We start from the raw sequence: 26735 nt of genomic DNA, 5'->3' as shown, positions 1-26735 counted from the left end.
GATGATGTATCATGGGACTTTTTTTCTTCCAGAGAAGCTTCTGATGTGAATATGGAGGCCTTAGAACATGCATGCATTTGGAGGCATTCAGCGTGTTTTTCCCAGGTAACCACAGCTCGAAATGATGGACTAAGCCTCTTCCCCAGTGACCCAATTAGCACACAGGACCATGGTAATCCTACAACTCAATACAGGCATCACTTGCATACACAAGTTTTGATCCGTTCAAAATTAGCAATAATATCTGGCTGCCAGACAGCACATTTCATCAGATCTCTGAATGCTTTACAAAGGAGATCAGTATCCATCTCACAGCTGCATAGATGGAGAAAAAGAGGCACCACAGGCCAAAAGGACTTGCCCCAGTTCACCCCCGAGGCCAACAACAGAGGTGGGAACAACAAATGAAGTCTCTCTGGTGTTAAATTTCCCACCTTCTCAAATAAACCCAGTGACCTCATTGTCATTTGTAATGAATAACCCATTTATCGTAAACAATGCACGGAGCATCACAACGACACAAATCTGTTATTTTCATCTGTAGTGGATTCCTCTTAGGCTGTCATGAAGCGTCCCTTGAAAATGTCCTTTTCTACCCAAATGTGTACCAGGGTTAAAATTCTTTGTATGCAGATGTTTATTTTTAGAGATCATCTCCATTGGTTGTTAGTGAATGCTTAACTTTCACAGAGGGTCAGAAAAGGTCATCACTATAGAAAAGCTTTGTATAAACTAACAACTCTGCCTGGGTCTCTTATTTAAAGGGAATAATACATTGCATGAAAAAAAAAATGTATTCTGAAAGTGTTCTATTGTGAAAAGAGATGACAAATCTATTTTTACTCAAGCCTGCAGCATGCCATAAAAATTTTATTTTTTGAATATTCTGAATGACATATACCCATAGACACATCAGATAATTTACACAGTGTGTACTGGGGGTGATAATGATCTTACATCCTCAGGAAAAAAAAGAAAAAAAAATCTTTGTTAAAGTTAAGCTCATCCATATATCACAATTAAAACGAAACAAAAACCTACTATGGTTCTAAAAAGAAAACATAGGCATCCATGGAAATTCTGTGCTAATGTTGACGCAAATTTTTAAAAGATGAAGGTCAGGAAGTTCATCCTTCAGGTTTTGCAGTCAACCACAATCCCTTCCCACCCAGCATCTCTCCACACCAGCCATTTAGATCACAGCACACAAAGACCATAACTTGGCTTTGCACATCTAGGGTGCACTCCAATCGATAGAGCTTGTAGCGTATAGGTGAAATTTCCTGGGCTGCTTGAATCCTCCGAGGACAGGAGATGAATCAACCTCAAACGCAAGACGTAGAAATCAGTAGGTATACTGATAGGCCTGGCCCCCTCCACCTGGATGCCCGATTTGCAGACATTTCGTACCAGTGCCTGCAGTGACCACACTGCTGCCCAGCACAGCTTCTCGTTCTTCAGACTTAGCTACTGTCTTCATTCAGAGTGAACAAAGATAACTTATATCACAATCACACATGAATTTTATTTCTAGTAATTGCTTGTTTGTTTTTTTGCTATCGATATTCCTAGAATCCAGCCAAGGGGATGTCTTGAACAGTCGGGGTCACGGAGAGCCTTTTCACTAGCAAACCACCTCCCATCCTGTTTGAAGAAGGACTTTCCAACTACCATCTTTAACAAAGAAGTGGAAATGCTGTTTGTGAATCAAGCTCATTTGGGACCCACAGGCCCTGGGTCTGTTCTTCCATAAAGGGACCCTCCAGGATCCTGGCCTGGCCAGGTGACTCCTACTCTCTTCACTTCTATACCTATATATTGCGCTTTCTAGATCATTGTGGATCATGAGTCCAAAGGCTTAAGCTTCCAAATTACCTCCTCAGCTATCTGTGTGCTCTGGGGGGGGGGGGGGGGCTGTGTGCAGAGCTTTTATATTTGCACATTTAATAGTGTTTTGTTTGTTCGGTGCATTGCTTTTGAAGATGTCAGAGGGGCTTGAATGATTAGCAAGTTCAGCTTATGAGGTTTTTGGCCAAGCAACCCTGTCAGCTTGGCAGGAGGGGAAGCGAAGGCACTGAAAGTCAGACCAAGGCAAAAATTTGGTATAGTCTGTCATTTAGAGCTACTTGGATGGAAGGAACTTCTGGAATTATGTCTAGTCCTGCCCTCATCCCTCAAATTCTGCCACTCAGAAGCATGCTGCAGCTGTCTGCTTTTGAGAGTAACCAGACAATTTTGGATGTGGATGGACCAAGTCATTTTCTCTGTTTTTTGCAGCCTTCCAATACCTAAAGGGGGCCAACAAGAAAAATGTCGAGAGACTCTTTACCAGGGTGTGTAGTGATAGGACAAGGGGTAACAGTTTTAAACAAGAAGAGGGGAGATTTAGATTAGATGTTAGGAGGCAATTCTTCACTCAGAGGGTGGTGAGGCACTGGCACAGGCTGCCCAGAGAAGCTGTGGATGCCCCATCCCTGGAGGTGCTCAAGGCCAGGCTGGATGGGGCTTTGGGCAACCTGGGCTGGTGGGAGGTGTCCCTGCCCAGGGCAGAGGGGTTGGAACTGGGTGGTCTTTAAGGTCCCTCCCAACTCCAACCATTTGATGGTTCTGTGATTTTATCATTCTTTTTCTAAACTAGAGTGCATGAAATGTATAGGACTTAGAAGAAAGCACATTGTTCAGAGTTCCCTTTCGGGGGGTGGAGGGTGCGAAAGAAGAAAAGAAAAACAAACAAACAAACCTTGTAAGCACTGAGGTTTTTAAAACACTTAGATTTAATTGACAAAAAAAAAAAGTTATTTTTAAATGTTGCCTTTTGTGAAATCTCTAGTTTTCCTTCAAGCTGTGTCAAGTGGCATAATAAAGTTGCTGCAGACATGAGAGGTTGTAGCAATTTCCCCCAGCTTTTCTTTTCCTTTGTATAGCAGCCCTGGGCGCTGTTAGTTGTGCTCATTTTGTAGCAAAGCTTCTTGCAGTGGGAGGGAAATGGTGGGAGAGCACTTGTGGAACGAGAAAATTAAAATAACAATGGAGTCGTGTTGTGAGGTGCAACCTTCTGCCACTGACTCAGCATGTTCGCCTCTGTGTGGGCGATGGTCCATATGACTTGTACTGACCTAGCTGACTCAATCAAAGAATTTGAAATAAAACATTACTTCCAACTTGGGGACTTCAAAGTGTATTAAAAGTCTCTACCAAGTTCTTGTGCACACACAGCTGGAAAAGGAAGAAAATATAGCAGGGGGATGTGAAAGAAGGGTTGGAGTGAGAATTGTGGAGTAACTAAGAATGCAGTTTAGTCCTTCTGATCCAATAAACAGACACATTTGTCCATGGTTAGAACTCATAATTTTAGCATGGCTCTAAAGTATGAAAATTTTCACCAAGGAAGTTCTTCAGTCGCCTGAGTCTAACGCAGCTGAAGCAGAAAATAGGAGGCAATGCATTTCTTCTCCACAACTAGCAGCAGAAGGAAGTCAGGCAGGGCATCAGGGATGTTGGGACAGCCAAGAGAGGACATGGCATTAACAAAAGGCAGTGAGAAGAGCACATGGTAAAAGAAAAATCCCAGGAGAGTTTGAAAGCATGTTGATGGAAAGCACCAAGAGACTAGGGCTTTGGGGATAGTCTCTTGTGCTGACCCACTTAGCATCCTGGTTTTGTCCCTTTCAGATCCTGTCTCACTCCTCTCTGCCTCCATCTGAGCCTTAAGTTGGTCAGACCTCAGCAGGAGGCACAGAGGGAGGCAAGGAAGAAAAAAACAGACATCCTGCCATCTCCTGCCGTCTAGAGAAACCCACAGTCCAATGCACTACAAGAAACCTGAGCTGGCTGGCAAAAAAAGAGGGAAATGAAACTGCCCCAAGTGGGAATTTTGGCCAAGGTAAGGGTGGGTTGGCATGGCCATGCCCGTTAGTGCTGGCAGGGTGGTGCTCCCCCACTGTCCTACATGTGCGTGTTTTGGGTAGGGAAGAAAGAAGGAGGGGGCACAGCAATATCCTTTATTTCAACTGTCTTCCTAACACTTTATAGCTTACCTTGAGAAAAGTGTCTATAGAAGCATACACAGTATATACCTGCTTGATTCCTTGTTCAGAGAGGATGTGTAAAGGAGGATATAGGATGTGGGACAGGAAGGAAAGGAAAAGGGAAGGAAAAGGAAAAAAAAATCATCAGTATGACTTAATCAGCATAAGTTTAAAGGAAACAAATTTGGATTAAATACAAAAGTGAATCAGGGAGGAGAAAAATGAGCCTGTCATCAAATTTAGACTTTTTAGCTGCACTTAGACTCGGTTCTGAGCTCTGGCTTGGGCAGCTGAAAGCATGGAGGGATAGGTTTGTGCTGAGTTATATCTGGAAGGTTTTTGTTGCAGCTAACAGGATTAGATGTTACTTTTTCTTTTTCTTTTTTTCTTTTTTTTTTTAATGGAAAAGAGAAACATTGTGGAAATTACTAGGCTTCTAAGGAAGAGCAGCTAGTGCAATACAGCAAGTTATCAGCAGATTGCATGCTTTGATTTGGTCTGAATAAGTTAGGTGCATGAAAAAAAATCATTGCGATGTACAGATTTCTCCACAGTTTGCCTATTTTATAAGGTTGACTCATTCACAGAAGATTAGATTGGTTTGGAATAATCTCCCTGGAAAGAACATGTTCCATCTTTAAATGGTCTCCCTTTGAAGCAGACACACAAGCTGGAACTGAACTAACTGCTCATTCTGAGTATGCCTTGATTAAATGTATCCTTTAGTTCTGTTGATGAATGACTCAAAACAGGCCATTTCTCTTCATACTACTTATTGTTAAGCTTCCCTTTTCTGCAAGTGTATTTCAGTCTTGATTTTTGCTTCACTGGGATGGCTGCTGTGAGGGAGCGTTTGATATCTCCAGCTCTAAATTAGGCTTTCAGAGGCTCGGGCTATTGTTTTTGTTCTGTGAATGGATAGCAACTCATTTAAAGCTGACTCAGTATTTTGTAATATTCATACCTTTTCATCTTCTGGTTTCATGTATAAAATTGATTATTAGTACATACATGCACTTCAGATTTCTATAGATCCTGGTATCCTTCTAGCCATTTCTTGGCGTCCATCGTCACCTACTTTGTTCCCCTCTCGGTTGGATTGCCAAGCAATTGCATGTATTTTACCATTTTTCTACTATTGCAATGGCTGATTTCCTGGACAAACACCCCTGAGAGTATCACCAGGGGGCCTCCAGGACAAAATGAATTGCTTTAGCATATGCCTGAGAGTTCAGACCTTGCCAATTACCATCCCTTACAGATCTCAGGGGAGGGGGGTTTGAAATCACCAGCAAGTTCCATTCACTCTCATCCCACTTTTAATGTCATCTTTCTTGGAGACATCTTCATTGGCTATGAAAATAAACATGTTCTATCTCTATAAACAGGAACCTTCTATCAGGTCTCCTCTTGTGTATATGGCATGACAGAAATGTAATGAAACATTTGTGTTTGATTTTGAATTTGACAGAATAGTTGGAGGGTGACTTGTTTTTTTTTATTGTTTGGTTTGGTTTGGTTGTGTGGTGCTTTTTTTTTTTTTCAATATGGTATCACAAAAATTAAAATCCATCCTTTTTACTGGTGCTTACAAACTTAAAACCAGAACTACTCGAAATGACTTAGGTAAATTAGGAGTTTAGAGAAAATCAGTTGTATGGAGACAACCTTGGAATAGACAAAGATCCTTGCCTGGGACCCAAAACCTTTGACAAAGTTAGTCCGGATGTGGACACAGTACATTTGCAGTCTAAATTCCTGGACATGACACCATAACTGTGGCAAATTCAAATCCTATGTTCAAGGGATTTCTCAGAAGGCAAGGCAGACTGGCCTGGTCTGGGGAAGAATTGCCCCTACACCATGGTGTCTTTTAATCTAAATATTCAAGTAGATGCTTAATGATGCCAGTCTAAAAGCTTCATATCCCAACTGTCTCTCAAAGAAAAGAAACTTGTGAGACATTTTTCTAAGACAAGACTCACCCTTTGTGCTAGAATGTGAGAGCTGACCTCAGGAAGCTGGAAACTTCACCCACAGATAACATGCATATTGTATTTGCCCACGAACAGGTTTTCCCTATTTAAAAAAAAAAAAAATCTTTTATATCTCAGTATTTTCTGTATTTATAAAGTTCTTTTGTTAATGACAAAGCTTCAGCAGGGGTTCACATACTCTCAGAGTAAACACTCAGTGCAAGTCAGGACCAGAGGTGTACGCTTCTATGAAGCTGCCCTCTTCAGTTTTCACTTTATCAAATAAATTAAAGGTGCTTCATCTATACTTATAAGTACATCATTACTTCTAAGTGCCATATTATTATTATCGAAGTGTTCTTACACCATCACAGAAAGACCTTGACATGCTGTAAATAACTTTGCCTCTCGCTTTGATACTACATAGACTCCTGCAATTGTGTTTATTGTCTGCAGGCATTATGGATGCCTAATATGAAAGAACTGGAGAGCTCACACTCAAAATGAATGGATATACATTCTCTTTCTATTCAAGCTAAGTCTCTACCTCAGGGAATGTTTGATACATCATCTTGGGCTTTGGGACTGAAAAGGCTGAAAGGGAAAGAAAAAAGAAAAAAAACATACACTGACTCTTTCAGAGCTTATTTTTCTTCACCACCCTTCGGTAAATGAAGGAAAGGTAGAGCATTATGGAAGCAGCAGAGGCTGAGCTTCAACTGTTTCTTAGGTACAGGGTTGATGCTTAATTATCAGCTTACAGGAAACTTTCTGCTCACTAATCTTGTACTAAACACTCATAAGATTCCTGGTAGCTGCTATCTTGAGCTGGCCAAGGCAGCCCGCAGAAAGAACTTGAAATAACATAGTAATTTAGTATTTCAACGTCCAGTACCAGAAGAAATAAGGTACAAACAAAAATAATAAATATAAGGAAAAAATCCACCAAAATAGATGGCCCAACAGTGGGTCAAACTGACAAGATACATTAAAGACCAAATTTTAATCTGTGAATTGGGTGTCTATAAATCTGGCAAGCCAAAATCTGTGACAGCAGAAGAGAGAGTGTTCATAGTCATGAGTATCTGGCTAGGAATCAAAATAAAGAACAGACAAATCCACAACCTCATCACCTTCAGAAAGGCTGAAGATCTTCCTTGGCCACAGAGCTTCTTCCTAGCATTGAAACCTTCATCTGTTCACAGACCTGCAGCCAGAGACTTGATGAAGCCTGCAAGAGCCTGTATTGCATCGCACATTGTTCGCAAATCCCTCAGAAATGGGGGAGAACAATGACAGTATAAAATCCCTAGAAAGAGAGTTTGTGTTCTTTCCAGCAAGAAGAAAATCTAGCACATGTAGTGAGTTCAACTGCGTGTGAAGTTTATTTTTTTTTACAAGATATTCTATAATAATCTGTATATTAGAGAGGAACTATTGTCCAGCTATAGAAAACTCAGACATATCTACAAGGTGACACAAAATTCTTGCACCTGTTTCTTTCACCAACATCTGTATCGAGCTCTTCCTAATAATGGATGATTTTCTGTAACTGTCCCCATGGTTGTAGCTTCCATATAACCAGTCATTAACAGCGAAAAAGACTAAACGTATCAACAATAATAGACATAAGAAAAACAGCCATTCTAGTCTTATATATAAAGCCACCTCTTCACCACATCAAGAAAAGGCTACATGTACAACTGGCAACAATAAAAAGACAAACGTACGTATAGAGAATATGAAAGAAATTGCTTAGAGTGACTTCTAGCTACCAGCTCCAGAATAACTTTCCAATAAAAAGAATCATGGGCAAAACCTCCAGGCAATTAGTTTTCTAATGAAGCTTGCCACACAGAAGAAGGGGATTATACAACTTCGCTGCTTGTGACTGGGGGCCCGCTGATGACCTGCAGGGAACCCTCCAGTGCTGTATCCTAATTTGCAACTAGTTTTGTTTCTGCTTGGATAGCCAAACCCAGGGCTCAAAAAGCGGTCTGGTTCAGATCTTCTTCCCTTTATCAAACAGTGACTGCAGAATCTTCACTGTTGCTGAGAGATGAGACAGAAAAAAATCCCCTGAAGAAGAATAAAAAGGCCATTGTGCTTTCACTTCTGTTTTACTTACTGTTTCTGTGGGTTAAATCTACTCCAAGAATCCCCCCTATTGACATTTACTGATGTATTAGATCATTTATTATAGTGAAATTTAACTAACATAAAGAATGTAATCCCTGTGCATCCAGCTTCAAATGCTGTGCCCATCACAAGGGTGTCTGAGCACTTTGCTAACGGAGTTACAAGCTAGAAATCACCAGCAAAAGTGCTGACTTCCAACCATCACTCCAAAAGGGACCAACAGTTTATCAGGAGGACTGCCTGAGTGAAATAGGAGTGAGGTCATTAGAATTTGGTAGCTCTCCTTGTGATTAATGAGGATTAACCCAGGGAACCAAACTGCACTTTTGTGTAATTGGAGGATACATAATATACATAGAGCAGCTGGAGGATATTTCATCAGACAGAAAAAAGAATTGTCTTCCTCAAAAGTACACTGATGACACTAAATAAACACCTAATATACGAACTTTTTCAGAGGCAAAACTTTAATCATATACATTAATGAAGTACAAATCCGTGTTTTAAAAACTTCCTATGCAGTGCCTGCTAGGGTGGTTTTTTATTATTATTTTTTTCCAGAGGATTGGATGGGGTACAGTGCAACCTTCTGCATGGCCTGCCTAGGTCTTTGGCAAATAATTTGAAAATCCAATGGCAATGCACATTATATGATCCCCGCCACCTAGACAATGACACTAGTTGCCGTAGTAACCTCAGGTTGCATCATTAAGAAATTCCAGCTTTGACAATCGAGAAGCATAGCTTCAAACACCGGGAGAAGAGAGGCAAGGGGAAAGCCGGAGAGAAGTGCAGAAAGCAATGAGAGGACCGAGTGCTTTCTGTTGTGCCAAGCCTGGCACAGGGACTAACGGAGGGAACTGATGGCGTGGATGTACCACACGGCTTCTCCACTTTCCTCCCGGATCATTGGACCAGACGGGGAAAAAACTGTTCTCCCGCTTTCTTCTCTCCCTCTTTTTCTAGTTGGAAATAAATGCAACATGCCCACCTAAGGCTGATTACCAGCGACATCCTTTTGCTTTTCTGGACAAGCTAGAACTGCACACGGCTGGCTGGGGAACCCCTTCTGGCTTCTCTGGAAATGGAGGTGTTTCTAGGGATGTGGTTATTCTGGGTCAGGGATCCCCATTTTTTTTGCACAGCAGCACTGATGTTGCTGGGCTGACTCTAATTACTGATGCGTTGTGCTCACAGTTGACCAGGGCACTTACACCACGGCCTTTGCTACTGCATAAGGTAGCCTTGTAAGTGCCAAGAATATCCCATGGCTCCAATTTATCCTATGTCAATACCTTGTGTCTGTGAAATCCCTTTGGAGCCACTAAATTAAATAAAATACTCACATGGACTTTCAAAAGTACTTTCCATCTAATTTAAAAGTGAGCAAACACAAGTTTTGTCCCAAGTATGAGTGATTTCTGTTCTGCAAGATGTATTCTTATTTGGTCCCTCCTTCTGAAATCCTGCCTTTCCCAGTGGATTCATAGTGAAAATGCTGGAGTGATGAGATCAGAGCCAGAGGGAGCTGAATGAGGAGGTTGTGTTGCAGTGTTCAGACCCCTATGCCACCCAGTCCCTCCTGCCTTTTTTTTTTTTTCCTGCTTCAAAACTCATCAATTGACGCTAAGACTGGCTTTGAAATAGGATGTTGAACTTGAGTATTTGCCCAGGCAACTGCCCCAAAGACAAAGGCAGCAGGAAAGTTACATGTTTTCATTCTTTAGTAACTTTACAAGCACAGATGCAATTATATGGGAATGCTACAAACACGTGAAGGGAAATTCAAGTTCCAAACACAGTCTCTGGATGAAGTGTGAGCAGGTCCCAGAGTTCCCCAGGGGGTGTCATGCAGAACCTACTTTCTTTCCTCTTTTTTTTTTTTCTTTTTGTCATGTTTGTAATTCCTCCACCTTTCTTTCTATCCGCGTTCCAAATATCTGGCTATAGTGCATCCAGGTGAGTTGGAACAACTCACCTAAAGTACCTCTAAAACTTTCCATAGGATAAGGGGGGGACAGCAACATTAACAACAAAAATCCAGGGCTCCACAACTGCACTGGTTATAAAGAAATGCCTAGCCCTCAACATATGTCAACAACTATATCAATATACAGTCAACAGCTGGTTTAGGTGCAGATGTCAGACTCCCGTGTCCAGTTCCCAGCTCACAACGGAGGCAGGACACCCTAAGTGCATCAGTGTCTATGCGTCTTCAGGAAGGTTTCTTCACTTTTCCAGCCTTGCTCAGAGCTGGCTCTAGCTGGTGGATTTAGAACTAGTATTAAACATGCTTTTGGCTTGCCGTTTGGCTTCAGTTGAACAGTGCTCACATCCTTTTACCAACTCCCATAAAAACTGGGCACTTTTGCTAAAGGTTTATGGCAAAAGATGCTCTCCTGAGATGTCCGCATAAATGTTTCCTGTAACCAGCACTAGTCATTTCTGGTCCAATACAGCTGAAGTCACACTTTATTTTGATGCTTTAAGAATATAAAATACAAATTTTCACCCATGATTTATCACTAATTTGGGATATAAGAATCTAAATGGGACATTAGACAAGCATATTAGTGCAAAGCCTAGCTGCTATGAAATGGCTATTAGAGATTACCTTTAAAAATAAATTTTACAGCAGATATGCTCATCTTGTTGTTGAATAATCAATGACTGCACCTCTGTGTTAAATTTATTAGCATATCTACAAGATGCAAGTGCATTTTCATTATAGAAAAATGTACTGGATGGCTATTTTCAAATTAAGAATAATCACATGGTGAGATATATTAAGCAAAATGGAATTGATAGTAGCACTGATGTGTCACATACACTGCTATTGGGTTTTGCATTAGAGATTATATTTCTTTGTTGGTGGTGGTTTAAACACACTAAATTGGCTCACAGGCATATGCATTTCTATGAGTCCTAATACAAGAAAAAGTTTCTCCCAGTCACAAGTAATTCTTGACTTTGGGGTGATTGTAAATAAACTATAGATAATTGAATCAGAAAATCATGAATTTCATTCTATTCCTACCAAACAAACATTTACAGTGGCTCAAGTCAACATTTTCTACCTTAGGCACAAATGTGCAAGTCTACTATAATAATTGAGGACTTAGATGAAATTGTTCAGATTGAAGGCTGAAGAATAAAACAGTCCTATCAATAAACAAACTGCTCTGTTGTTAATCCTGGCTAAAGTTTACAATGGGAATGTAATATACGAAATGAAGGTGTGTTTCTCCTCAGGTTTCAAAACACTTCCAGTGCTTCAAAACACTACCAGTCTGTGGCAACAAAGGCCATGCAGGATGGATGGCCACATCAATTTTTCTCATGTCCCAGTCCAGCAATCCCCTCCATGCCTGTCCATGAGATCTCCAAGGCTGTCAGGCCTAGGAAATGGACAGCGTGCCACATGCCAGCATATGGGTCACAACATCCATATCCAAGGACCAGTGTGAGAGCGATCCTTCAGCAAGATATGTTGAGTCCACTGCACAGGCAGGCATTCTTTATACCACTTGGTGTGCAGACATGGGCCGTCTGCATCCGTGCCTTCAACAGCCTGGCTTCAACAGTGCCTAAATAGTCATTAAGGCCAGGCAAGACCATGGCCTGTCTGGTCTCTGAGCAACTAGACCAAGGACATATCATAAAAGGACTCCTAGCTGCATTTCATATTTCATTTCATGTTATATTCTAAGAGGCAAGAGGTCTCCAGATGGGCTTAGTAGGCAAGCTCTTTCTGATATGTCAGACCAGTGCCTAATATGAAGAGATGCAAATCAGAGTGGATGCTTTCCACTGTTACATCAACGCTTTCTCTTCTTTTTCAGCTTTCTTACAAGGCAGTGAATCTTTGGAAAAGTGTGGGCTACACCTCAGGGTTAACTCGGATAGCAGCAGGAAGCAAACACCACTGGCAATGGTATGTGCAGTTTGTCTGACACCATGGATGTCAGTGACACAGAGGGAGAAGGGTATTCACGTACACGAGACGCTGAAGAAGACAGAAGCATCATGCACGCACATCTGCCACGGCTGATATGAATGCCAACATGCAGAGCAACCTGTGAGAGCAAGCAGTGTGCATGATGACCCTCGCCTTTAGGCTGAGAACCTCAAAGCTCTTGCAGGGGACCATGGGAAGTGGTGTCCCATCAGTGCCGTGGCACAGAGGGTACAACTGATGTTCTGAAATTCTGAGATGACTTTTGGGGCGATTAGGGACAATGGTGGCCACTCAGACCTTTCTGGTCAATGCTGAAGTGGCAGCATGGACAGTCTTGCCAGAAACAACCATTGGGAATGATCTAACAGAGGAGCATCAAACACCAATGGAAGCTGACTCCTCTGAATGGACTCAGGGTTAGGCCCTGACATGAGAACGGGAGAACTGGTTTAACAGTCTGTTGCAGGGGGGCAGAGAAAAAATACAGTGGTGGGAGGACAGATGCCACCTGAGGTGTATGACTGACCTTACTAGATGCGTTCCTGAAACCATCTCACGCTGTCCTGAGCAGGAGAGCTCTTGTACTCGGCTCTGCCTTGAGAAGACAGTTCAGTTCTCACACAATTTTTTTTAGTCCGTTAATGAAAGTGCTTTCCTAGGGTGCAAAAAGTACAAGGCAACAGGACATAATAACATGTATTAGCAGTCTCTGATATTAATAGTACAGATTGTCACATGATATGACAGTGATTAAAGTGGGCATGGATGGAGGTCTCCCTTTCTTCTGGGAGGCACTGTTCCCCTTTGCAAACAGAAAATAAACACAGCCCTTCCAGAGCATAAATGCCAATAACTGTGAAATTTTGATTAAATAATAGATATGTGTTCAGAAGCACTTTTTATAGTATGTGATTAAGAAAGATAACTAGACATCCTTACAGCTATAATGATAATAATTACCACAACACATAAAGTGTAGAATATGACACTGGAAAGGCCACTATTAACCTTTCCAAGGGTTATTTTTTGGTGCGTTTTTGACACTATGGACAGCAGTGTTCAGAGAACTAAATAAAACTATAGCCGTGACAGCTCTTTCCAGCCATTCTCTGGTATGTTAAAGAGGAGGTGCGGAGGGGAGTGAAATATCTTCTATTCAAAACAGATGTTTGTTTAATATCAAACATCTGGGTAGTCTCAGAAAAACTGTTGTGCTAAGATTTCTGCAACTGTTGGTAATTCAGAAAACTGACAACAGTGCTTCCCTGTTTAAAATTAGGCTATAAATATCAGCTCTGTGCCCCAAACCAAAGGTGCTTTTTTTTTTTTTTTTTACTCCTATCAAGCAAATTTCATGTCTCTAAAGTGCGATACCACGTTGTCCAGCAGAGCACATACATTATCAGATAACACTAATCTGTGAATTCCACGTTATGACATCTCTGTGCCTTGCAGCCCTGGTGGTGAATTACAGACCATACATGATTTACTACAAAAACTCAACAGCTATTTTATCTCTTACCAGCATTACTTCATGTAGAAGGGCTGGGTACAAAGGTAGGGAAAGGCAGAAAAGATTGGCTATGGTGGCATCAGGTTCTTCAATAACAAAAGCAAGAATGGGTAAATTCAAGGAGTATAAACATGATACAAAGCAGAACACGTGAGTGCAAGGAATAGGCAATATTGGTACAAACTACTTTAAAGATTCCTGTGAGTGAGAAGGGGAAAGCCAGCTCGGGTGCTTTGTAATCCACCTGTAATAGAGGCTGACCTCTGTAAATCAGTCAAGCTTGCAAACATGCCAGCAATGTTCAGTTCTGCTTTTTATATGATAAAAAACTCCCTATTAGTTAGAGTCTTCACAGCTGCAAAAATCATTTTGTATGAGGCAAGAAGATGCCATTATTTTAAATAATGGCATTGCAAAGTGATAGATGGTGTGGAAGAAGGCTGTAAATTCTAGGTCAGTCCTCTCTGCAGTGTCCTGCAAATAACATAAGCAATCCTGTAGTCCAAGCTGCTCAGGATAGTGCTTTTAAAACACATTAATTAAATCAAATTGAAGCAAATTCAGCTAAGCCAAGATTTCTTCAACAATTTATTATTGAAAGCACAATTAGCTGGAGGCATTTGGAGGAGTTTTGTGAAATCAAAGGCTGCACTGTAACTGAGAGTAAGTTTTCAAGCCGTCAACTCATTAATAGCAGAAAATGGATGTGCTGCTGCAAGGCACCAAATCAGAAGTGAAAATATGGAACTTGTTACTGTGACTCCAAGAACAGATTCTAAATGATAGAACATTTTTTTGTGCTGGTATCACCAATGCTCTAACTGCATCCTTAGAACTGAAACTCAGACCCCCTAAATCCAAAATTGTTGTTCTTTGGGGCAGATTAAGCAGCTAAAGGGTAGAGCTATAGGGTTCAAATATTTTTAGGTAACAGAGTTATCCTGATTTTTCAGGATCATTTTTCTGACTCTCGTATCTCACTTCCTTTCACTGTCCTTTCTCAAGTTACTCACTTTCCACATTGTGCTGGATATATCAAAAATAACTATTACTAGAATAAGGGCATGTTAGCCAAACTCAGGCCATAAGAAAGAAACCTGCTGCTCTTATCCATACCACCCTGGGAACCATGTACTCTGGCATCACGACTCCTCTGTGAAAGGAGTTGAGAGTTCAGCCCACAATAGCTGCTGAAAGGAGCAAATAGCAGAGGCAGCAAAATGTTCTTTAACCAGCAGAGCTGGGCCTGACACTCTCTGCAGGAGAGAGGAGTTGCATAGGCACAAAGGAAAAGCAATTCTGCATTACATTTCTGTGGTTAGCGGGGACTGAAACCACCGTTTCCTTGAGTGTAAGACTGCCCCAGATATCCATGATCCCATGCAACTTTTGTCCTAATGGGCAGAAAACTTAAACCCGACTGACCCATTAATATTTGATCACTGCACGGGAACATAGCAGGAGTCCACCCCTGCCCACTGCAGGGTTCGTATTAATGCATGTCATGAGTTTCACACACTTGATGTGAAAACCCATTTGAAGTGAATGCTGTCAAAGTTTGAAGTAGACTCCAGCTGGATGTTCAAAACACTCTTAATGGTAAAGAATCATATTTCAACTCATACAAGAGTCCCTACTGATGCAGGCTGTTTGTAAACTCAAGGTAAAAACACATCCTGTCCTCTGTATGCAGAAAAAAAATGGATTTCTGTTACATTTAGGTTCACACATCTGAATTTGTTCTAAAAGAGGGCTTAGGATTCTGGTGTGACTAGAAGGGTACAGGCAGGTCACACTTCATCCTGCCCTGTCCAAGCTGTCGAATATAAGCCAAAGTCCATGGGGTTACTGGCCACATACGACACAGTGTCCATGCTAGTAAGTTCACCTGAGCATTAGCTGAGAGGAACAGCACATTTTCCCTTGAGCTTGCTGTCTTAGCAAGAGAGCCATGCCATTTTGGAACTGCAGATTGTTTGCATCCCGACAACAGGGAACACAAAGCAAAGCTCGTCCGTGTAGATACGGACCCTATTTCTTTCAAGGTTAGGACTTGTCAGTGTGCTGCTTCCCCTCCTGTATCACACTGAATGCGGGGGTGACAGAATTAAGGAATCTTGCTGTCCCACCCTCAGATGCATTTAAATGAATCAACCCAAAAAAGAAAATGCTCAGTGCCTTATTTTTAATTCCTACTCACTTTACCGTTCTTTGCTTTCTGAATAGAATTAGAGATGCTAATGTAAGCCAAGGAAATCATATGACTGCCTCAGATGACTTTGAGTAGAATGTATCAGAAATCTCAGGGAGGCCCCCGACTACAGGTATTTCATGATTGTGTTGATGCCCTAAGCTCTGTTATTAAACCCCAGCATACCTTTGGCTTCTGGGGTCATGGCTTCACAGGTTTTATTTTAGTCTGATTTGTCAACAAAATGTGATTTACTGTGTTCTCCAAATCTGTGTGCAGGTACTCGTTTCTCCTTGTAATATTGGAACTTTCTGGCCAGTTTCAAGCAAAATTACCTAAGTAACAAAAATACTAACTTCTGATAAATTTTGTGGAAATCGTTGATCAGATGGAGGAGTGAAACTCAAATTTGTGCCCCACAATGGAAAAGTCTGCAAACTGATCTCACCGGCATCATCAGACCCAAGCAAATCCAAATTGGCTGGAGACATCACAAATGTTGTTGGTGGAGAAGCTTCAGTCAAAGCTCATGTCCTGTTAGCTTGGGACAACCCAAGCTGCACACGTAAGGCAAGGACACATAAGGCAGCCTTCAGCTTCTGCTGCTCTCTGAACTGCTTGGTATTTGGCAACTGCAAGTTTCCAGGCTTCTTAAGTTTCGAGGGAAATTTTAAAAATTATAAAGTCACCAGAGATGACTGGCAAAGAGCAAGGATTGACACCACAAGGTAGATACACGCTGCCTGTAACGCTACAGAACCATACATACAAATTTTCTGAATTTTCTAGGTTTCTTCTTTTGTCCAGATTTCAGTTAAGATGTGTGTGTCTTAGGCGACAAAAGCAAACACCAGTCCTGTCATGAGAACAGACTATATCCTGCATTTTAAAATATTGAAGAAAGTGTGGGGAAAACAAAAATGGGAAAAAATTGCATACGATCTCGCGACCAGCTTTTGCGATGCAAAGTTAAGGAAATTGACTTCGCTTAGGGAGTGGAAGGAAGATGGAAGAGCAGTTTCTAGACACAGGAAGAGATAGTAAAAGGAATGTTAATCCATGAAGCCACAACAAAAAATAACAAGTACAAGCAAATGACACCTTGCTTGGAACACAGCATAAACATACTCTGCATAAATCCCTTTGTGTCTTGCCTCACTGGCAGCTCAGAAAACAACACAAACAAAAAACCACTCAAAGATGAAACTTTCCCAACTGTGGTTATTGTTAATGCTTCTCTTGCCTAGTCCCTTGCTCACTCCCCCAGCGGTCGCAGCCCAGCCCCACACACATCCCAGCAGGATGTAACAGGGTACTCCTCCCACCACAGGACAGAGACTTTCTGCTGCCATGTATGAATGGGTTCCCCTCACTGGTTTGGTTCTCCGTGGTTCTGTGTGGGAGTCTCTAGCACACTCGAGTCTCAGGTTAGCTGATGTGATCTCACCAAAGCAGCCCCCTCTACTGCCCAGGGCCTTAGATACTTCCCTATCATTTATACACGGAATGAGTATGAAGCAGGTAAGGAGAGAAAGATCTGAAAACACACAGATGACTACAGACTGAAACAGTTATTTGGATGAGTGGTTTAGTAAATCATTAAATTAATCCGATCATAATGCAGGGGAGAGGGCTATATTAACCTTTAAAGGTCCAACTGAAACAAGGGGTACTGTAGAATGCAACAGGGTTGAGGAAAATGATGAATTACATAGCTTACCAAACAAACATACATATTATTTGTTTTTTCAAATATATAATGATAGTAATGATTATATTATGTACTTATGAAATGCACCTCACCAAACCATCTGTGCCTATTTACAGAGGTACTTCACAGACAACTTTCAGACAATGCAAATTACATTCAGGAGCCAACTGAAGTAAGCCAAATAAACTGGATGTATGGCAAGGATTAATTATGGAGCTTTTCTGAATTTCACTGCTCATACACCCATGAGGTGTTTGATAAAGCATATTTTCATATTTGACAAACACATCACTTTTCACCGATACAGCAAGCACATGGAGCTGCTCTGATCTCCAAGAGTGAAACATCCAATACACAGTTAAGAAACTTCTAAGAGCACACATACAAACTTTAAAAAGCCATTTAAGCAGTAAAGTCTGAGCAATAAAGAGTAAAAATTAGCCTGGAATTATTTTCATGTTCTCACTGGTCTCAATTCCGACCCCCTGGAAGCTGCTAGAAATATTGTCACTGCTGGTACAGAAACATGAGAAGACCTCAAGCTGCTCTTGAAATATTACCACTCATTTCCTGATGTGAACTCCCTGACTTCATGGACATGAATGGAATTTGGCCGTGTGTGTTTAAGCTGCTTTTCGAAACTTCTATCTGAGACATGCTTGAAAAGCATATACATATATATGCATATATAAAGAGATACTTCAATTAGTATGGGAAAAACTTGCGCATTTTTTGGCAAAAATTCAGCATGGTGAGGCTTTTCTGTCTCCTTTATCATATACTAAAATGTCCACATAAAATATATCAGTATGTGCCGAGACATGGCAGTTCCTAGAAATTGTACAGGTGTTTTCCCCGGGCAGACAATGAGATGGAACAGCAGCATCCCCCTCAGGTCAAATTTCAGGCCCTGAAAATATGTCACACTGACAATGCTATTGTTGGAAAGCCAGTTGTAACATAGGCTTTCTGTACTTAACGGGAAAGTTTTGTGCTGTCTGATCTCAAAAGCTTAATAGCCAGAGATCCAAACAAACACATGGACACTGTTATGTCTGAAGCATGTACCTGACATGTAAGAGAATTAATAAATGTCATTTATGTAAAAATATAATTGTTTTGACTGGTGGGCTTGCCAATTTTAAGGCCAGAAGTCATTGATAAGACACCTGACCTCCTTTTGCACAGCAAAGTCACAACACCGCAAGCCATACAGCTCTTCCATTAGCCCATAACTTGCTTTTGCTCCCACCACACTCTCAACGGGACACCTTGAACATGTATTGAACATGTATTGAGCAGTCAGATGTTGCGATATGGGACAGGTTGCTCACCAACTCAGATTTTGCTAACCAGACTATAGACACGCTCCTATATGCTAATGATTTTCATTTACAATCATAGACTCTATAAGTATTACCTGGGCCAACTGAGATAGCTTTCTTACAAACTGAGAGCTGAACGTCTTCTGACTTGAACCACTGTTTTGAGAAACCCTGAAGTTAGTCTGGATACAGACAGACCCCCAAGGAAGTGGGGCGTTTGCTAAGAGCACTCTTGGATACTTGAATGTGTGAGATTCCAAAAATATTGTGTAGCATCAAACTGACTTAAAATTTTCATTGGGGACTTACTGCTCCCTTATCTAAGATATTTGTAACAAAACAACAACAACAACAACACAAACCCTACCCAAAAAAGTCCTGCAGGGATGACTAAGTTGCATCAGTTCTCCCAGAGGTATAATGTATACAAATCAAATCAAAATATAAATCATTCCACCCTGTTGTGGGGTTTATGCACAGTTTCTTTTAATAAAATATGCAAATATTTTGCAGTAAATTGATTTCCCAGTTTCAGTTCTCTTATCTCCATATTTATTATTCATGATTCTTCTACTCCCCCACTTGAGCAGATGAAAAAAAAAATAAAGAGGGAAAAAGCTGTGTAGAGTTCACTTGCTTTTAGGAACTAGCTTTATTATTGTTATTATTAGCACAATTTTATACTCCTAGGAGTGAAAGATAAATGTAGATATTACTTCTAATCTCAACCAAAGCTAAGAGGTAATACAATGACACCCTCTTTAATGCAAATCACTGCAATAAATGACTACATAGCCCAAGTGCTCTACTGCATTACAAATTGTAATGAAAGTTTGAATTGCTGAGCAAAATGACTGTTGTTTAACCTGTGACCAACCTGGATGGTATCTGTTCTGCTGTTAAAGGTGTACACACCATGCACACCATGACTGTACAGGGAAAAAAAAAGAAAGAAAGAAAGAAAGAAAGAAAGAAAGAAAGAAAGAAAGAAAGAAAGAAAGAAAGAAAGAAAGAAAGAAAGAAAGAAAGAAAGAAAGAAAGAAAGAAAAGAAAGAAAGAAAAAAAATATTTCAGCTGAAATTGTTGCTAAATAGTATTTTCGCTTAAAGAAATAATAGTAATAATAATAATAAAAGAAGGTCCTTTTGTACCTACAGGAAAGCAAGCAACTAAAATTGTGATTCAGCTTTCCATTGCATAAGCCAGCGTGCATAATTGCTGCATCCCATCACTACATGGTTAACAAGTTCTACAAAGAATCAAGATTGATCCAAACTGGGTGCACTGTTCCGGCTGCTGATGCTGCTGGAAGTCTCTGTTGGAATAGAAGAAAGAAAGATGAGGCAGCTACTGAATTTCAGGGTGACAGAGCAGGTGCAGCTCATCACATGCCAGCAGGACCAAGGCAAAGGAAGAAGAAGAGAGAAAGAGGCTTTGAAAAGAATCAAACATCAGGCTTCATTCCTATATGGGGAAGACCCTATTACACCACAGGTAGTTTAAATATAAGTTATTGCAAGCATATGCTCCAAGTGAGCTCTATTTTTGCCAGCTTTGCACAAATTGAGATATTTTCAATTTAATTAGGCATAATGATTTCTTCCCATTAAAAACCTCCGTGGATTACAGGTCTCATTTTTTAAAAATGTCTCTGTGATTTAGCAGCCAAGGCCAACTGCCTTTTGAAGGATTTAAAAGTTTTATTCTTTTACAAACAAAGAGCCAGGCCCGCAAATATCCCAACATGAACCATAGCTCAGAAACAACCTTTAGAGAAAAGGGAAGATTTTTACAGATATTTTAGTTTGTTGGACTCACTGAAGGATTAAACTACATTTTCTTCTGATAGTGCAGTGCTTTATAGAACTTTAGGTGACTGTAACCGTGAATTTTGATCTTCGCAGAAACAACATTTTCATCTAAAAATTCCTCAGAAGCAAAATTCCCAACAAGACCCTAAGGTGGGCTATTTGTGGGAAGAGGGCTCTGCAAGGTTTGGCCCAAAGCGCTGAAGATCAAATTCTCTCTCAAGTCAAAGAAATCATGTCAGCACAGAATCTGGCCTTAGGTATCAGTGGTGAAAAGAGACTGCATTGCAACTGCATTGGCATTGCAAATCAGACGGGGAAAGAAGGAAAACTTCACAAAAAGGCCTTAGATTTCTTTCTAATCGTTCCACTTCTCCTCTGCCAAGAAACCGATGGGGTTTGTCTCTGCACTCCAGCATCAGCTTTCATCTGGCATAAACCCCCTGCTTTAAATGGAATGGCATCATTAACTTCGCATGATGACGTGGAAAGTCGCGCTCCTATCTCTGGAAAAGACTCAAAGACTCACAGGTTTATTCAGCGTCAGGATAACCCTCTTTGTACCCTGACGGCACGTCATTCACCCAGGGCAGGATTTCTGATGTTTACTTTCCGACACACAAATAAGACAGTATTTCATCAGGGCACCTGACATGGTACTAGAAACACCGACTGGCCATCTGCCTTTTCTCCTCGGCCCTGCTTGTGGAGTCCTCGGGGCTCACGGCCCTGCGGCAGGGCCCCGGCCTGGCGTTGGGGCCTGGCCTTGGCCTGCTATTGCTTGCTACCGCCCGGCCAGCACCAGCACGCAGCTTTTTTCGATTATTATTTTATTAAGATGTAAACTAAATTTAAAAAAAAAAAAAACCTCTCCGAAAGAAAAGTCTGCTTAAAAAAGTTTGTTCGTGTTGCAGAGTATTATCTGTAAGTCCTCCAGCTAGGCTAAAAGCCTATCCCACTGCTCCTTGGGATTTCTAGTGAATTAATAATGTCACTGATGAATATTCAAAAGTAGGCAGCTATTGTGCCTCCAAGCACGTAATTAATTATTCATTACACATTTTTATTCACTGAATTAAAAAACACAGGGTGCTCTGGGAAATGAAGTGTACTTCACTGCAGGGGCATGAAATTCTACACTGCCCCTTTAAGGATTATTACTCTGTATTTATAGTTGCCAGGGCAACATAAATGCCGGGCAATTAGATCATGGGTTGTCCCCGAAGACTGATGGGATAATAAGCAGTAGTCAAGTATTAAGTTGACCCAGTAAATGTCCCACATGAATAAACCTGGGCTAGGACCACAGCTGGCATCTTTCAAATAAAACTTTTACATTAATATAGTTTAAAAGGTGCATTTATCCGGGAATTGCGCACGCATCCACAGTGGGAAGGCCGCGGAGAGGGCTAATACCACTTCCCGGTGGTGGGCCGCCGCTTTGTTCCTCGGGCCGGGCTTTGTGCAAAGTTAGGAGCGTGTTGAGCCTCCAAACAGCTCAGGAAAAGGGGGGAGCCCCGCGTTTACCTCCTCGTGGCGGCGGAGGGGGGTTCCTCCCCGAGCTGGTCCTCAAAACTCAACCGCGGGGGAGAAGAGCAGTTTTGTTCTGGGCTTTAGAAAAAAATATATATATGATTTGCATAAAAGAAAAAAAGATAACTATTTAATTGGTTATGCTTTTGCATTAAAATCAGTTTAACTGAAAAATAGCACCAAGAGAACCTGTGTAAATTATTACCTGCGAACGAGTCCTGTTACCAAGTGTATTTTTTGCAGACAGAAAAAAAAAAGGCGATCTAAAAATATTCAATGAAAAGGACCTGAGAGATTCCCCTAAACTAGTTTTTTTTTCCTTTTTTTTTTTTTTTTTCAGTTTTGTTGCAAATATCAACTTCAAATTGTTGTTGGCTACTGGCCATCCCTTTTTTCACTGAATTAATTTTCTGCAAATCCTTCCACAGAATTTCAGACATTTCTTTTTCTCTCAAAGCTATTTTCAAGTTACAAAAAAAATAATAATCTGCAGAGATCACACACACACACACACACCCCTCCCCCATTATTCATTTTTTCCCCATTAATACTTGTTATTTTACTATTTCTTAACTAAACGCTTTCCACTGTCCCCACTGGTGACACAAGGTGATGGTTTTATTGTGCCTTTAGTTCACTAATTTTGTAGAGGAAAATGGGAAATCATTGCTTATCTCTCCTTGCAGACACGTGGCTATGCTAGAGCATGAAATAGCCCTCAGTTAGAGTTACAGTAATGCTTTCTATAGTTTTGTAATGCAAGGAGAAAAAAAAAAAAATCCCAGGAATTATTGTACATCCCTCAGTGTAAGAGAAAAGACTCATCTTATCAGAGTGTGTGTGCATGTAGATTCATCCAAACATATAGATATACATCACATTGCCCTAGACAGTTGAATGCTTTTGCTCATTCATTAAAATTATCTTTATATATAATGAAATGACTAGCTTTGTAGTGAAAACATTTTAAGGAAGAAAGCAAGTGCTCAGACACAATTTTTCTGTCATAGTATTATTTGCCAGAATGTTCGTGGTTTTCAACAGACTACACTTTTAATTATTTGGGGCATAATTCCAGCGAGGTGTTTATTTCTCCTGCAGGAGAAGAGGAGGGGCACCGTAAATCACAGAGCAGGCACGCTTGCCCAGACCGCTTGGTCAGACACCGGGCAATGTGGCTTTGAGACAATATGACTTACATGCCTACAGCTAGGCATGTGCTTAATTATTTTTATGCGAGCAGACCCTGAGAGTCGAGCAGCTCATTGACTGAACCCTGATGGTTTATCAGAGTTGGCCTGGTTATGGGTATGGGTTGCCCTTGTCAAGTAGGATGGGAACAGCATCCTCGTGTGCTCAGGCAGGCATTTGTTCAGCAGGACTGCCCTTTAGCGTGGCCAACAACCTGAGCTGCACAACTCAAGGACATGCACCCTGTCAGGGCTCTCCTCCGCCACATAACGATCTGTGAGGGTAGCAAACCCTGGGATATCACCTCTGCTGCTTTTATTGCTTGCTGTTGAGTCCTGTGTGTATTTCCCTATGACAAGTCAAGAGGTACATGGGAATATTTCTAGGTACAAAATATATTCATTTTCATACTTATAAATATGGATGTGGTTATATTTTATATATATGTATACAGACACTGAAATGGAAAATGTCTAGAGCAAATTAATTCGGTTGCATTTGTGGATTTGAAATATCAGCAAAATATCATTTCTAGCAATTATTTTAAGCTACAGGTAAATGACAGAGGACTGGCTGCTTCAGCAGCTTGTATCTGTTTATTAATTACAAGAATGCAAAAAATTGACAAAAACAATTGAGATTTCTTTCATGGCAATGTGCATCTCAGGACAATCTCCTGCAGAACTGGCCATTAATTCTCCACTCGGACTTAGTCCACAAGAAACCTGACAAAAATCAGCCACAATGAATGCATCTGCAGAATTCTGGTCTGCTCTGCTGCTGCAGGAAAACACAAAATAACAAGCTGATGGGGAATCTCTGTCTTGCTTAATGGTTAGAAAAATTAGGAACTGTCCCAATCTGCAACACCTAGCAAGAAAAACAGCCTGATCAAACAGAGATGTTGATTTTGCTGGAAGGAAAACACTACCTAAAGCTCAAAGCAGGCTCATGTGGAGATAATCAATCACTATACTAATAGTGACACTGAAGAGATGGGATCTACAAGGCTATGGCTTCAGCCAGAGAAATTATACCCAGTGATTTTCAAAAAGCTAGATCCTAGCCTCATCACACGGCAGTTCTCACTCCAAAGTCCCAAGAAGTTCAGCCTGAACCTAGGAGCCACTTTCACTGGTATTTCTAGCTCTCCTTGGAGAAAGAACAGGCTTTGGTGATTATACTATGCTCCTGCGCTGCAAAGATGGGCATTGTGTTCCCGTGGTAACTTTCAGCTCAAGACAAATAAGAGTCTACACAGCACCTGAGGACTTCAGGTGAACTGGGACTACCAGTATATTGACATGTGGGAGCATAAATGCTCACTAAAGGGTCACCCAACAAACATGGCACCAGCAAGGTCCATCTTGGCAATTTCCCAGCCAAAGTAACAACAAAATCTACTATTTTTACCTAAGTTTTAAATTATGAGGAAGACACACACAGACCCGATGGTATATTTTGTTTGTATCTTACTAGGTCAGCTGTAGTGAGGTTTTTGATTTCTTTTTCTTGCTTTAACCATTACTGAACACTGCAATTAGAAGTTCTGTATTTGTAGAAACAGGAAAACCTCTAGACTTGCACAGGAGCTGAAGCAGCTGCCTTTAGCAGGCAATTCCTAAAGCTCAGACAAAGGCATTATCTTTGCTGGGGAAGTCACTGAAAGAAAAGAAAACATGAGTGGTTTTGCTCTCATTGGAATTGTGGGATTGGTCCCCATGATAGGAAGCTCTGCTGCAAGGCTCTAGAGCACAGTGACAAGACATTTGACTCCCACATGTGTTACTAAAAACTGCTTTAAAATTCCTTTTACAATTAATTAGACTGCATTCATCCCTCTGTAGAAAAGGCAGAAGGTAGAAGTTGGCGGAGAGGACAAAGTGCAGACTGAATCATAGGGAACTTTTCTGCTGCAGGATGGCAGGTCATGATACCAAGCATGATACATCAAGCATCCATGGTTTCAACTCTCTTTGGCATGTAATGGCAATGCCAGGCACCCTGCCTCCTGCATGCTGGGTCTGGACAAAGTGTTATTTAAATACATGTCAAAGTAATTATTTGTTCTAAGACAAATCTCAGCCTTTATTTTTAACTGCCTGGAACCAGCAAAACCTCTACATCGCGTGCTCTTGCTGCCTGGGCATTACTGCAGTGACTCTGTTAATAGCGACTACACAGGGACCCCACTGCCACATTTATCCTGCCCATCTCCTGCAAATTCATTTCTTCTTCTTCTCTTATGCATGCCTATTCCTTGACATTCCCACTTTCTGCATCAGAAAGAAAATCTTTTTCCAAGGCTTGAATATCTTGTCTACTGTCTCCTGATACCCCCTCCCCACAGCAGTGTGCCTGTGTTTCTGACAAAGTAACTGTTAGTAATCCTAAAAATGTGACAAACTCACTGAGAAAACAAGGAGCCTCCTTTGTTTTAAGTCTCATGCTTGCCTGGTGTCTTGTCACTAAGTGCTAAGGCAGCCGTATGACACCTAGAGCAAAAGCTCCTCAGTGCAGCCATCTTGTCTTTGGTCTCTCTAGGAAGTGCTGGGCACACTTCAAGAGATCCATATCAGAGCTAAGAGGACAGGAACAACACTATCAAAGAGACACGGTATTCAAACTTCTGGCACTCACACTTTTTCCTAGGAGGCCATTCAGGAGGTTCTGCACTTCACAGTGTGCACACAGGAGCATGCCTGGAGACAGCAGCACCCCGTGCCATTGCACAGCATTGATGTGACTCAAAGGGCTTCTCCAAGGGCATGGAGGAAAAAGAGTCAGAGCCAGAACAGGAGATACAGATTTCTTCGGTCTCCTCCTATGTTTATTTTTTCTGTCTCTCCAAGAAGTTCAAGAATTTAACCAGAGAGGTTAATGTGGGGTGATGTGCATTCAGATGTGCTCCATCGAAGGCGTTCTGGACTACAAAGGAGGAGCTATCAAGATCACATCCCTCAGTCACTCTGCGTTATATGAGTTCTCAGGAAGGAAGAAAGACTTTTAGGAGAGTCACATTTGCCTTCTAGGGCATCCACAGAGCAGCAGCAGGGATGAGAACAGGAGGAAAAGAGTGGAATTAGAGAAGAGTAAATTGTGCTCTTTCAAAACAGCATTATAATAATTATGAGGAAGGAATATCTACATCACAGGCAAGTCAGATCAGTCAACCTAATTCTTAAGGAGCACTTGATGATTTCTTTCATTGAAGGAGTCGTTATGTGACTTAAGAGATCCAGTTATGTACAGTATTATACAGGGATATATATGTGCATGTATCTCTAGATATATATTGGGGGAACAACAGAAGACATTTTAAATTATCTGTTTCAAGCAGTGAGAGAGAGGAAAAGAATGGG

This window comes from Anser brachyrhynchus (assembly GCF_964034855.1).
Source record: "Anser brachyrhynchus genome assembly, chromosome: 5".
In the NCBI taxonomy this organism is placed as follows: Eukaryota; Metazoa; Chordata; class Aves; order Anseriformes; family Anatidae; genus Anser; species Anser brachyrhynchus.
The sequence above is the reverse complement of the archived record's forward strand: the minus strand, read 5'-3'. Positions refer to the sequence as shown.